The sequence below is a fragment of the Phaseolus vulgaris genome, chromosome 7 (assembly GCF_000499845.2).
Source record: "Phaseolus vulgaris cultivar G19833 chromosome 7, P. vulgaris v2.0, whole genome shotgun sequence".
Classification (NCBI taxonomy): Eukaryota; Viridiplantae; Streptophyta; class Magnoliopsida; order Fabales; family Fabaceae; genus Phaseolus; species Phaseolus vulgaris.
The window spans coordinates 27,226,157-27,239,536 of NC_023753.2; positions in this window are offsets into that span (position 1 = coordinate 27,226,157).

Sequence of the window (13,380 nt, forward strand, 5' to 3'; positions counted from 1 at the left end):
CAACAATGTTAGTAATATAACGATTAAGTTACAAATTGCTGACCTCACGTTTCGATGAATGACAATTAAGTTATTTAATTTCTGACCAAAGGTTTTGATAATATAATAATTACGTTACGAATTTTGGACCGAATGGTTCGATGAATGATCCTGCCGACAACTCGAGCGTGGAGGAATTGCCTTGTCGCTTGCTTGACCCGCCTCTGGCAACTGTGCTATCTGCAAGAACACTTTTAGAACCTCCTCCTTGGAACTCCGAACGCAACCTGCAAACACACAGACGGCGCCTCTAGCGGCCGTTTGCACTCCGACGCTCAAGTTAGATCCCAGAATCACTAGAAAATAATGTGTGTAAAAAACAGTGTGCGTGTATTTCTCTCTGATTCTCTTTTTATCCCCCTCTGTGTCTGTGCCTAACAGAATTCTGCTACGCTGTCCTCTGCGCGTGTCAGAATTCTGTTATGCTTTTGTACGAAAACGTACCACAGTCAGGGTCGTGGGTGTCTGGGTTTTCTGTCTGTACCTTTCACGACACGGAGTGCACCTTTATCTGGGTCGCGCCCCTCTCAGACAGTGACACGTGAGGCATGCAACTCGCATCTAACTGTTCACGTGCCTCCACCTGAAGGGCTCTAACGCATCTCTTGTGCGCCTAAGTTATTCCCTTGCGGAGTAACTTAGCGCGTTTCTTCCATCTGGGTGAAATCGCACATTCCCAGGAGAACGCCAGGTGTGGCTGGACTAGGCACACTAACCAAGCATTGCTCTCTGCATACACGATTTCCCCTTCACGATGCCATGCACGTAATGGGTTGAGAGAGTAACCAATCACTGATTGGTTTACTGACTCCCTCAGGCCACTCTCGTGCACGACTATACCGACGAGGAGCTCTTCTTTCTCTGAGGTATGATCATGCGAGGTCCATGCGTAACGCTCTCGCTGGGAATCTCAGTCCCAGTTTAACTGCGTGTAACACGAAACCCCGATGACCATGCACCCGATGACTGATCGGTGCTCTATTGCTTCTCGCGTTCTCCCCCAGGTGTTTATCTTGGAACTGATCTGTCGGTGGCCACTCGGTTACTGACCACCGATCTCCATACCGGGGAATCTCCTCCATGACTACTCTACCACCTGATCCACGTATCACCCGTTTATCTTGGAACTGATCTGTCGGTGGTCACTCGGTTACTGACCACCGATAACCATACCGGGTGATCTCTTCCCTGATTTCTCTGCCACCTGATCCACGTGTCACCGTGCGAGTGGTCCACGTGGTTATCTGCTGCTGACGTCATCGACTACCGATGACCGACCGGATCACAAGCCCCCTAGTCTCGAGCTGTGAACTCGTTCTCAGCGAAGAGACTAAGTGATCGCGCTCTCAGTCCACGTGGCAAGTGGGGCCGCATCACGTGCCACCTCACGTGTTGCCCTTTAACGTTACAACTTCCTTTCTTAATCTTGCGACACGTGGTCGCATCAACGGCCAGCGTGGAGTGCCGCTAGCGCTTCCCTTATTCAAATAGGCGCGCGTTTTCACTGTTTCATCATCTTCTTCAACACTCTCAGGCTCACTTCGAATTCCCTCTCTGCGTGCCCATCTCCCTTCAAGCTTTCTACCTCCCAACCTTTCGCGATCACTCAAAGGTATGGTTTTTCTTCTTCCTTGGTCTATTTAGGCTCTTTTCACCGATTGCATTCGTCCCTTTCATTATCATGCATTCATCTTCTCTGTTTTTCCTCTTCTCGACCCGCGCTAGGGTTTTCGTGCCCCTCACTCTGCTTTCTGCTTCTCCCTCTTCCTCTTTTTTGCCTGGACATCTCTTTCTTCTTCCCTTCCTCTGTTTTTCACCGAACCATTCATCATTTCTTCTTCTTCCATTCCTCTGACCCTTCATTTTTCTCCATTGCAGTTATCTCGCAATGGCTCGCTTAAAACAAATCGCTTGAATCGTTGCTTCGTCTTCTGATGCACAGCCTTCAGCAAGTGCACCAGCGCCGCCACCACCCGATGCAACCTCCTACCATGACAACACTAGGGTCTACGACTGGGCTCCCTTGGCGTTGCTGGCCGAAACCTCCACCCTACTACCGCAGGGTCACCTCAAATCCCTTCTGAGCAACGACCCAGATGAGCCTTCTTGCGCCGTCGACAGGGAAAACGATTTTAATATCCGTATACGCATTCCTCCTCGAGGGATGCCCATCTGTGTGGATGACAGGGCCACCAATGGGGTGCCCTTCACCTTCGTCTACTCCGCCTTCTTCAAGAGGTTGAAGTTGTGCCTGCCCTTCACCTTTTTCGAGAAGGAACTGATGATGGAGCTGAACGTTGCACCCTGCCAACTCCATCCAAATGCCTGGGCTTTCATCCGGGCATTTGAGATTCTCTGCAATTACTTCGGGCTTAACGCCTCCGTGGATGTGTTTCTCTACTTCTTCGAGGCGAAGAACCCTGGGGACAGGTCCTGGGTTAGTCTGAATGGGGTTGCTGGACGGGTGCTCTTGGGCCTGTATCAGCAATCCTTCAAAGATTGGAAAGGCAGGTTCTACATGATATCTGCCACCCCACAAAGTCCAACATTGCTCGAGGGGTACCCCCTCTACTGGGTTCCTGGGGTTGAGTTCAAGAAACCCCGGGGTCTCGAAGCCATGGCCCCCTACGAGCGCGAGCTATGTGGGCTGTTCTTGGGGGCCAAGTACAACTCTGCTCTTCTCATCAAACATGAGTTTGATGTGTTGGCTTTGAAAAAATACATAGGTAGGCTCTTCTTCTTTCACCTCTTAGGATACTTGTACATTCTCATGCATGCTTGCATACATTTTGACTCACTTGCATAACTATGCCATCTAACTCTTCTTTTTCCCTTCGATGTAGATACGATGTCAGGGAAGGAAAGGAGGAAAGCTTTGCTGGAGCTTGCCAGACTCAAAGGGGCCAAAGGGACTGGCTCCTCTTCTTCCACCACCGATCCTATCGCCGCTCCTCCTCTCTCGGTCGCGCCAGCTGAAGGCCCCGAGCCAGGAAGGAAGAGAAGAAAGCTGGCGAAGGCCTTTCCTTCATCTGCTGCTGCTGCTCCTGCTCCCTCAACCGAAGAGGAGAGCTCTGGCTCTCCTCTCGTACACTGCAAGAGGAAACTTCCAGCGGTTGGGGGGGCTTCATCTCTTCAGCCTGGGGAGATTGAGGTAGTGGAGATAGAGGAAGGTTCGCCCTCGCCTCCTTCTATTCAACCTGCCCCAGTGCCAACATGCTTTCCCTCTCCTCAACAACTGCCATCCCCAGCTCCTCGATCACCATCTCCTTCCCCAGCAGGCTAACCACTTGGTCAATCCACTCCACCTGCTGGGGGCGATTCTGCTCGCTCGGGGGATCTCTCGGGACCTCTCGTGATGCCACCACCACCGCCAACCTCCGCCGCTACCGCTGAAGGCGGCGGGGCCAACTCTCGACCAAGCGGCTCTGGAGCAAGCAATGAGAACTTCAGCCGAGTCATTGCCTTGGTCCGACAGCTCATTCGCAGCCGGCAACTTGTCGAGTGGAACGGGGAGGAGGTGGACATGCACCTGGCGAAGCAGATAGTGCTTTCCCTGGAGTTTTCCACCCAGCACCGCAAGCAAATAGCCCTGGAGAAGAGGGCTGCAGAGTGACTTCGAAGCTGCCCAAGAGTCCGTAGCCCTCCTGAGGGGTATGGTGGAAAAATCCAGGGGTGAGTACCTGGCGCAGGTCCAAGAGACCATCAAGACTGAGATCTTGATGGGACAAGCCATCAATGTCTTGGACTGCGAGGTGGTGGAGTTGCGGGGCAAGGTGACCCACCTGGAGGCCGAGACTTCCTCCCTACGCCAACTGAACTCACAACTGGCGGGGGATCTCGAGTCTGCCAGAGAAACGACCACTACTGGGGAGAAGAAGCTTGAGGAGGCGGTGAGCAAGCTGTCTGAGGCAAAGGGCCAATTGGAAGAAGCTGCTTCTTCCATTGCTTCCCTTACCACCGAGAAGAATGTTGCGGAGGCCTCCAAGCAAAAGCTCGAAGTGGAGAATGCTGACCTTATGGGCGTGGGCGCTGAAGCCCTTGCTGATGGGTTCGAGCTGGCACTCGAGCAGATCAAATGCATTCTCCCGGATCTGGACCACTCCCAGTTCAGCATTTATCACGAAGTGGTAGATGGAAAACTCATCCCTCCTCCTTGAGCTCTTTCTCTTTTTTGTTTTTTTTTTGTAATTTTACACTTCTGCATAATTTGTTGTACTTGAACTTGTATAAACTTTGTCGCTTAATATATACTAGTTTCTGTTCTGTCCGGTTGACCGGGATGTCTTCGTGCGCGACCTCAACCTTCAGCTAGGGACTCCTTCCCACTGGTTACCTGTGGATTCCTGCAAAAGAGAGGACAAAGAGGCGCCCTAGCGGCCGTTTGCACTCCGACGCTCAAGTCAGCCAGCAAGAAACACCAAAACTGTGCACCTCCGTCTCTGAGTACCGCGTATGGCACTCTGAAGGTGGTAAAAAGAACTGTGTATATGTGTGTGTTTTCTTCCTCAGGCAAAGATCTTTCCCCAGTCCCTTGTCCGTAGTCTCAAAGCACGAGCAAGCAACTAGAGAGTTCTGGTAAATTTTCCAAAAGTTCGAACCCCCTTTCCAACATTCCCAACGCTATTTAAACTACCCAAGCATTTAAAGCGCCTTAAAGCGCCTTTAATTACAAATGTCACGCACTCAATCAACGCATCTAATTAGAAAACGTAGCGCATTTAAGACGTTGAAACGCTTGGGAGCCATTATAGTACCTGAACGCTCGAAACGGAAACTGTATTGAATGAGTTTAATTACCTGGCACCTGACTTAAGGGTGTTTCTATTCTGACATGGCTGTTGTACATGTGGAGGGCCTCACGACGCCGTGACCCCATCTGGGAGCGTTTCTGCCCATCTGGGGACGTTTCTACGGGTGAGTCCTCCTGCTTGGGAGTGCTACTGCGCTAGGGGTGACTTTTTGGGTGCCAACTCACGCCCCCAATCATCTAGTCACTTACTTTGAGAGCGTATCTGCCCTCCTCTCGTACCCTGCACCCGTCTACCCTGGGCGTGACCTTCCTCTTGGGTCGTATCTGTCCCAAGGGTGTCTTTGGGGCGGCAGGGTACTTCACGAGTCAGGCTGCCCTATACTGGTGTTGTTACTATGGCCTTGAAGCCACCTTTCTCTCCTCTTTATTACTGTTCCCTGGTTATACAGGGTTTGGGGCCTTCCCACGGCGTCGCCCCCTCCATGGTCTTTCCTACCCATGGGTATCGGGGAGCCGCACAGTGATTGCCTTGACTTAATGATATTTGATCTTGGCGACGCCCTGGTTGGGCGACGCCTTCACCTAGGCGACGCCTTGCCTTGGCGACGCTTCCTCTTGGCGATGCTGGCACTTGGCGTCTCTCCACCTAGGCGACGCCCTGCGTTGACTTTGACTCTCCAGGCGTTGACTTTGACCTTGACTTAGTCAACGCCCGTATACGGGACGGTACAGTTTCAGACGCATATCTTTGTCTTCGCATTTTCTTAAGCTTTGTCTTTCTCTTTGCACACGACTAACTGTTAACCAGCTTAGGCTTAACGCGATCTGCCTTCTTTGATCTTGGCCTCTACTTTGATCACGACTAACAACTCCCTTAGCTTCATCCTTAACAGTTCTTGTGCACTGCTTTGTACTGGATGACTGACAAGGCATAGCCTGTCTGCTAGCTTGTTTTGTAGGAATTTGTTTGGAAAAGTTTCCTCCGACAAGGCAAGACTGATCAGTCATCGTTCAGCGTACCCACCAACAACTCATCAGTCATCGTTCTTCGTACTTCACTTTGCTTCTCTATCGCTCTAGCGCTAAGTGCATAGAGGACACCGATCGTCAGAGGTGATACCTTGTTTGGCGAAACTTGCTCAACTGCGTGAACTCAGCAATACTTGAACTTGACCCTCCATGTACCGCTTTTAACTCGAGCAAGTTGTTTAACCTTATAACAAACTTGGCAAACTATTAACTCAAAGTAAACTTGAGCAACTATCAATTCTTCGGCGATAACGTTCAATAAAACTTGTGAACTTAAGGCAACAAACCTTAACATAAAATCACTTACTAGGCAGCAGGTTTTGACTCAAACTAGTATTAAAATACAGTTTACCTGATCTGCCAAGTGAAATCCCCCCTACTTTTGTCATCGCCCGGAACTCTTCTGATCTGGTACTCGCCGCACAACCCCTTCACTGTCTCAACTTTCACACCATAAGGTTCTGGCGATGTTACCTTTCTTCTTTTCCTGACCTGATCATTGTTCCCTCATCTGGGGATAGAGGCGCCTTTCGGATCCTTCTTTACCTCCCTGAGTTTCAGAACAATGATCTGGTCTTACTGGGTCAACATTGATGTTTCACTTAAAGGGGGAAAGGCATTTTCCTCCCCTTCCCACCATTTAAGGTCACAAACACCCCTGACCTTTCAGCTTATTTTGCCTGGACTCACTCGGTGAGAAAGGCTTTTTCTTGCCTGAACTCACTCTAAGGTGAGAAGGACTTTATCTTGCCTGAACTCACTCTAAGGTGAGAAGGACTTTATCTGGTGCCTCAACTTGCCTAGGGTGTACATCTCCACCCCCCTTGGATGCACTGAGGACTTTAATCTTGCCTCTATCTACTGGTGCGAGAGGTCTTTTAACCTGTTCTCGTCTGCACTCGCACAAAGACGAGGAGGACTTTATCTCTTTCTCGCCTCAAGACGCGCGAGGGCGTTGAGGTCTTTAATCATTGTTGGTGCCTCCGATCGCCGAAAGACGACGAGGTCTTTAAAACTTTTAACTGATGCTGCCGATCGCCGAAAAACGATGGCGACTTTAAAACTTTTAACTGAGAGCATGCAATACGATTTTACTGTTGCCCTAGATCACATACGAGTAATAAGGCCTTTTTCCTAAAACTCTCGAAGCCATAAGCATGCAAACATAGAAGCTTTAAACTTTGAAAAACTCTTCTTTATTGGGTGGCCTCATTAAAAACCCTCCTTAGGGAAAAAAGAGTGCCCCCTTGAAATTGTTTTAACAGAAACTATTCAAATCTCTTCATATTCGTCTTTACTTACAAGGCTTTAACTGTAATACGACTTGAGATGTGTGGCGTTCCAGGTGCGAGGAATCGCCCCTCCTTCTAACGTTTCCAAGCGGTAGGCGCCATTCCCGAGCGCCTCGGTTATTCTGAACGGTCCCGTCCACTTGGGCGATAACTTGTTCTGCATCTCATACTGATGGGCCTTCCTCATCACCAGATCGCCGCTTCTAAACTGCCTTGACGTTACCTTAGAGTTGTATCTTCGCTCAACTCTTCTCTTTACCGCTTCGGCTTTCACTCTCGCCTCCTCCCTGACCTCATCCAGCAAATCCAGATTCATTCTTCTTTCTTCGTTCGAGTCTTCCGCCACGAAGTTCTGGAATCTCGGCGAGCTTTCCTGGATTTCGACTGGAATCATCGCATCACATCCATAAACCAAACTAAATGGGGTCTCGTGGGTTCCTGACTGCTCAGTGGTATGGTATGCCCAAACTATGCGGGGTACCTCTTCAGCCCACGATCCCTTAGCTTTCTCTAATCATCTCTTTAAACCTCTCAGCAACACTCGATTGGCAGACTACACTTGGCCATTCGTCTGTGGGTGCTCGACAGATGCAAACACCTGTTGTATCCCCACCTCTTCGCACAACTTTTTCAAGAGGTGACTTGCAAACTGAGTCCCATTATCTGACACCAGGCGTTTAGGCACACCAAACCGGCACACTATCTTCTTCCATACAAAGCTCTCGATCTTGTGTGCGGTGATCTGGGCCACTAGCTCCGCTTCGATCCACTTGGTGAAGTATTATATCGCCACCACCAAGTACTTCATCTGCCTGATCGCCAATGGGAAGGGTCCCAGAATGTCAATTCCCCAAGTATGGAATGGCCAGGGGCTGTAAATCGACTTCAGCTCTTCTGGGGGTGCCTTGTGCCAATCGGCGTGCTGCTGGCATTGCTTGCAACGCTGGGCGTATCTCTTGCAATCTTCTCTCATCGTGGGCCAGTAATAGCCTGCACGGATAGTCCTTGTCGCCAGCGATCAACCTCCAATGTGGCTCCCGCAAATTCCCTCATGGAGCTCAGCCATAATCCTCGTGCACTTCTCTCCGTGTATGCATACAAGAAGGGGGTGTGTGAATCCAAACTTGTACAGCTCGCCGTCAATAAGGATAAACTTGTTGGAGCTCTTCTTTATTTTTCTGGCCTCAGTTGAGTCCACTGGAAGCACACCATCCGCTAAATAACGTTGGTACGGCGTTATCCACGTGTCTGGCTCGTGGACAGCGCAAATCTGCATCGATCTTGCCCCTTCTTCTGCTGGGCGCGCTCTGACCCTCGGCGCCCTCAGAGTTTCCTGCGTTAGGGACCTATGACTTCTCGCCGGTCTTCCCATTGATCTACAAACATGGAGAACTTGGTGGTCTGCCACGAATGCTCGAGGCGCTTTCAAAGTTTCTTGAATGACAGTCCTCTGCCTACCCCCTTGCCCGAACTGGCGAGCTTGGCTAGCAAGTCAGCTCGGGCATTCTGTTCTCTTGGCACATGCACCACTTCAAACGAAGCGAAAGATCTTCTTAGCTCCTGCACGTACTCCAAGTAGGCTGCCATCTGCGATTCCTTGGCTTGGAACTCGCCAGTTACTTGTCCCGTGACCAACAACGAGTCACTCTTGGCCATCAGCACTCTCACCCCCATTTCCTTAGCCAGCAAGATTCCAGCGATCAAAGCCTCATACTCTGCTTGGTTGTTGCTTGCTTTGAAAGCGAACCTCAATGACTGCTCTATCAACACTCCGTTGGGCCCTTCCAAGATGACCCCAGCCCCGCTGCCCAGCTGGTTGGACGACCCATCAACAGAGAGTACCCAGCGGAAGTCACCCTCGGCGTTTTGTGCCACCTCGGAGGACAACTCGACCACGAAATCGGCGAAGACTTGCCCTTTGATCGATCCCCGAGGTTCATACTTGATGTCGAACTCCGAAAGCTCGACCGCCCACTTCACCATCCTTCCAGCCACATCGGGCTTCTTCAAAACCTTCTGGATCGGAAAATCAGTCATCACCAGTACCGTGAAGCTCTGGAAGTAATGGCGCAATCTCCTCGCCGAGAATACAACCGCTAATGCTGCCTTTTCTAGGGCCTGGTACCTTACCTCCGGGCCTTGCAGCACCTTGCTAACGAAATATACAGGCCTTTGGGTTTGGTCCTGATCCTGCACTAGCACTGCGCTGATCGCCCTCTCAGTTATGGCAAAGTACAGCCTGAGGGGTGTTATGTCTTGGGGCTTGCACAGAACTGGAGGGCTCGCCAAATATTCCTTGAGCTTTACGAAGGCCTCCTCACACTCCTTTGTCCAAACAAATCTGTTGTTTCTCTTCAAACATTGGAAGTATGGGTGGCCCTTCTCTCCGCTTGCCGATACGAATCGAGACAGGGCGGCCATCCGCTCCGTGAGTTGCTGTACCTCCTTCACATTGGCGGGGCTCCTCATTGCCAAAATGGCGGCGCACTTCTCGGGGTTAGCCTCAATTCCCCTCTCTGACAGAAGAAACCCTAGAAATTTCCCTGCTTCTACACCAAAAACGCACTTTTCAGGATTAAGGTTTAGCTTGTACCTGGCTATTGTGGTGAACAAGTCTTCTAAGTCTGCGACGTGCTTGTCTTTCTCCAGGGACGTCACGACCATGTCGTCGACGTATGCCTGCACATTCCTTCCGAGCATGGGCGCGAGCACCTTGTCCATCAGCCTTTGGTACGTGGCCCCTGCAATCTTCAACCCGAAGGGCATCACCTTGTAGCAATAACATGACCTTTCCGTCATGAAGGCGGTCTTCTCTTCGTCCATGGGGTGCATTTTGATTTGGTTGTACCCCGAGAAGGCATCCAGGAAACTGAGCAGCTTGCACCCTGATGCACTGTCTACTAGGGCGTCAATGCTTGGCAAAGGGTAAGAGTCCTTCGGGCAGGCCTTGTTCAAGTCTGTAAAGTCAACGCACATCCGTCATTTTCCGCTGCTCTTCTTGACCAGGACGACGTTAGCGAGCCATTCTGGATATTGGATTTCCCTGATGTGGCCCGCTGCAAGTAGTTTCTGTGTCTCTTCTTTGATCGCCTGTCTCTTCTCCTCATTGAATTTTCTTCTTCTTTGGCGGATAGGCCTGACTTGGGGGTCCATTGCCAAACGATGGCACAAGAAATCGGGGTCGATCCCCGGCATATCTGAAGCAGCCCACGCAAACGCATCCAAGTGTTTACTTATTACCTCGGCGATCTGGTCTTGCGTCTTGCTATCCAGGGTTCTTCCCAGCTTAAACACCTTACCACTGATCTCCTTCTCGAGCCATTCCTCTACTGGCTGAGGTTTCCTCTCGCTGGCGATCAACGCCCTCGCGATACCGGTTTCTCTGGCGGTCTCCGAGCAGTTTCTCTTCGACCTCGCCTCTACATTCCCCATCGACACATCGCCCTCGGCGACCACCTCTAACGCCGCATCCGAAGCTCGTCGGGGTTCGCGCTCCAGCTCCACGCCAAGGGGAGGCGTTGTGGTTACGTGGCACACAGACCTCTTGTTCTTGAGGCTGTTTTCGTAACACTTCTTTGCCTCCTTCTGGTCGGAGCAAATAGTGATGATCATACCCTCCATAGACGGCAACTTGACCTTCATGTGCCTTGTCGAAGGCACAGCTCCTTTTCTGTTGAGCGTTGGCCTCCCCAGCAGTATGTTGTATGCTGATGGGGCGTTTACAACAAGGTACCTGACCTTCTCCGTTCGTGAGGCCAAGCCGTCGGTGAAGGTCGTCCTCAGCTCGATATACCCCCTCACCTCCTTTTGGTCGCTGACAAAACCGTACAAGCAGCCCCCATATGGTCTTAGCTGATCAGGGGACAGTTGCATCTTCTCAAAGGTTGGCCAAAACATCACATCTGCTGAGCTTCCTTGGTCGACCAGCACCCGGTGGACGGTCCTTCTCGCCGTGACAAGCGAGATCACAATGGGGTCGTTGTCGTGAGGCACCACGTCCCTGCGGTCCCCCTTGGTGAACGTGATGTCCACGTCGGGCGAGTGATCCTCAAAGACTTCCACTGACATTATCGACCTCGCGTACCTCTTTCGTTGCGACGCTGTGCACCCCCCGCCGGAGAATCCGCCAACTATGGTGTGGATCTCGCCGTGAATAGGCACCTCGTGCTGTTGCCCTCCGCTGCTCGCTGGTTGAGACCCTGATGCTTGGTCCGCTTGCTTCTCTAGCAAGTAATCCTTCAGGAAACCACATTTGACCAGCTCGGCGAGCTGGTGCCCCAGAGCCAAACACGAATTGATAGAGTGGCCAAAACTCTTGTGGAACTCGCACCATGCGTCTGGTTTTGGCCCCAAAATCTTCTCCGCTGTTTTCTCAGGCACTTTGAGCCTGACAGCTATGTTTGGGATGACGATCAAATCAGCCAAACCCGTCACAAACTCATACCTCGGGGGGCGATTACTCTCCCTGGAGCGCCCTGGTCCCTTGCTCTTATTTTTCTTAGGATCGTAAGGATGACGCATCCTTTGATCCCTCTTTCCCGCCGCCGCCTCCATTACCCTCTGAGGCTGCACCCTTGCTTGAGTGCACGGTTTAGCTGGGGCCACATTTTCTCTCTTCTCGGTGACCTCGCTCTTGGCGGCAATGTGAGCCACAGCACGTCGCCGGATTTCGACGAACGTGGCGGGGTGACTCCTGATGAGCGACTCACTAAATAGCCCAGGCAACACGCCCTTTTTGAAGGCGTGCACGAACATCTCTTCGTCCTTTCCTGGCAAACGGACTATCCGAGCTCCGAATCTGTTCAGGAAATCCTTCAAGGACTCCCCTTGGTACTGCCTTATATCGAACAAGTCGTAAGACACCAAAGGTGGCGCCTTGTTCACTATGTACTGCTCAACAATCATCTTGGAAAACTGTTGGAACGTGGTAATGTGGCCAGTGGGAATACTGACGAACCAGTCCAACGTCGTTCCGCTCAAAGTGCTCATGAACACCTTACAATACATCGCGTCTGAGCCCCCTGAGAGCATCATCTGAGTATGAAACGCTGTGAGAAGGGCTTCAGGGTCCTCCACCCCAGTGAAAGACACTTTCACCGCCACAGTGTTAGCCGGGACTACCGAGTCCATGATCTCTTGGGAAAATGGCATAGGAAAGCTGCGTGGCAGGGATGGAGGTGCAGATCTGTCCCTTGCCGCACGCTCCTCCCGCTCCTGAAGGGCTTTGTGCAGCTCTTCGTTGATCTTGTTGAGCTCTTCGTTTCTTGCTTGCGAGGCCACCAACGCCTCGTGCATCCTTTCCTGCTCAGAACGCGATGCAGCCACGTTCTCCTGCAGCGTCCTCATCATGTCTATCACTTGCGTCATGGACACAGCATCTTCGTCGGTTGATGGCGCAACTGAACTGGAGCGCGTTGTCCTCATCCTTCCTCAGCAAACTCAGCAGCTCAAAGAACTCCAAAAAAACAGAAACTCCAGGAGTCGACTGCGATAGCGAGCAGTCGAACAGAGAACACTCGAAGCACCACCAACACAAACTATGGGTGGGAATCACCTTTTATACGTGCTCCACGGTGGGCGCCAAATGATCCTGCCAACAACTCGAGCGTGGAGGAATTGCCTTGTCGCTTGCTTGACCCGCCTCTGGCAACTGTGCTATCTGCAAGAACACTCTTAGAACCTCCTCCTTGGAACTCCGAACGCAACTTGCAAACACACAGACGGCGCCTCTAGTGGCCGTTTGCACTCTGACGCTCAAGTTAGATCCCAGAATCACTAGAAAATAATGTGTGTAAAAAACAGTGTGCGTGTATTTCTCTCTGATTCTCTTTTTATCCCCCTCTGTGTCACCGTGCGAGTGGTCCACGTGGTTATCTGTTGCTGACGTCATCGACTACCGATGACCGACCGGATCAATGAATAACAATTAAGTTATTTAATTTCTGACCAAAGATGTTGGTAATATAATAGTTAAGTTATGAATTGCTGACCGAACGCTTCGGTGGATAAAAAATAAGTTGTTTAATGGGTTTGAGGCCAAGAATTTGGTAAATAATAACTAAGTTATTAAGTGCTGACCGAATGTCTCGGTAAATAACGATTAAGTTATTAATAAGTTTCAGACCAAGACTTTTGTGAATAACGATTAAGTTATTAGGTGCTGACCGAATGTCTCGGTAAATAACAATTAAGTTATTAATGAGTTTCAGACCAATGGTTTTGGTAATATAACAATTAAGTTATAATTTACTGGTTGAATGCTCGGTAATA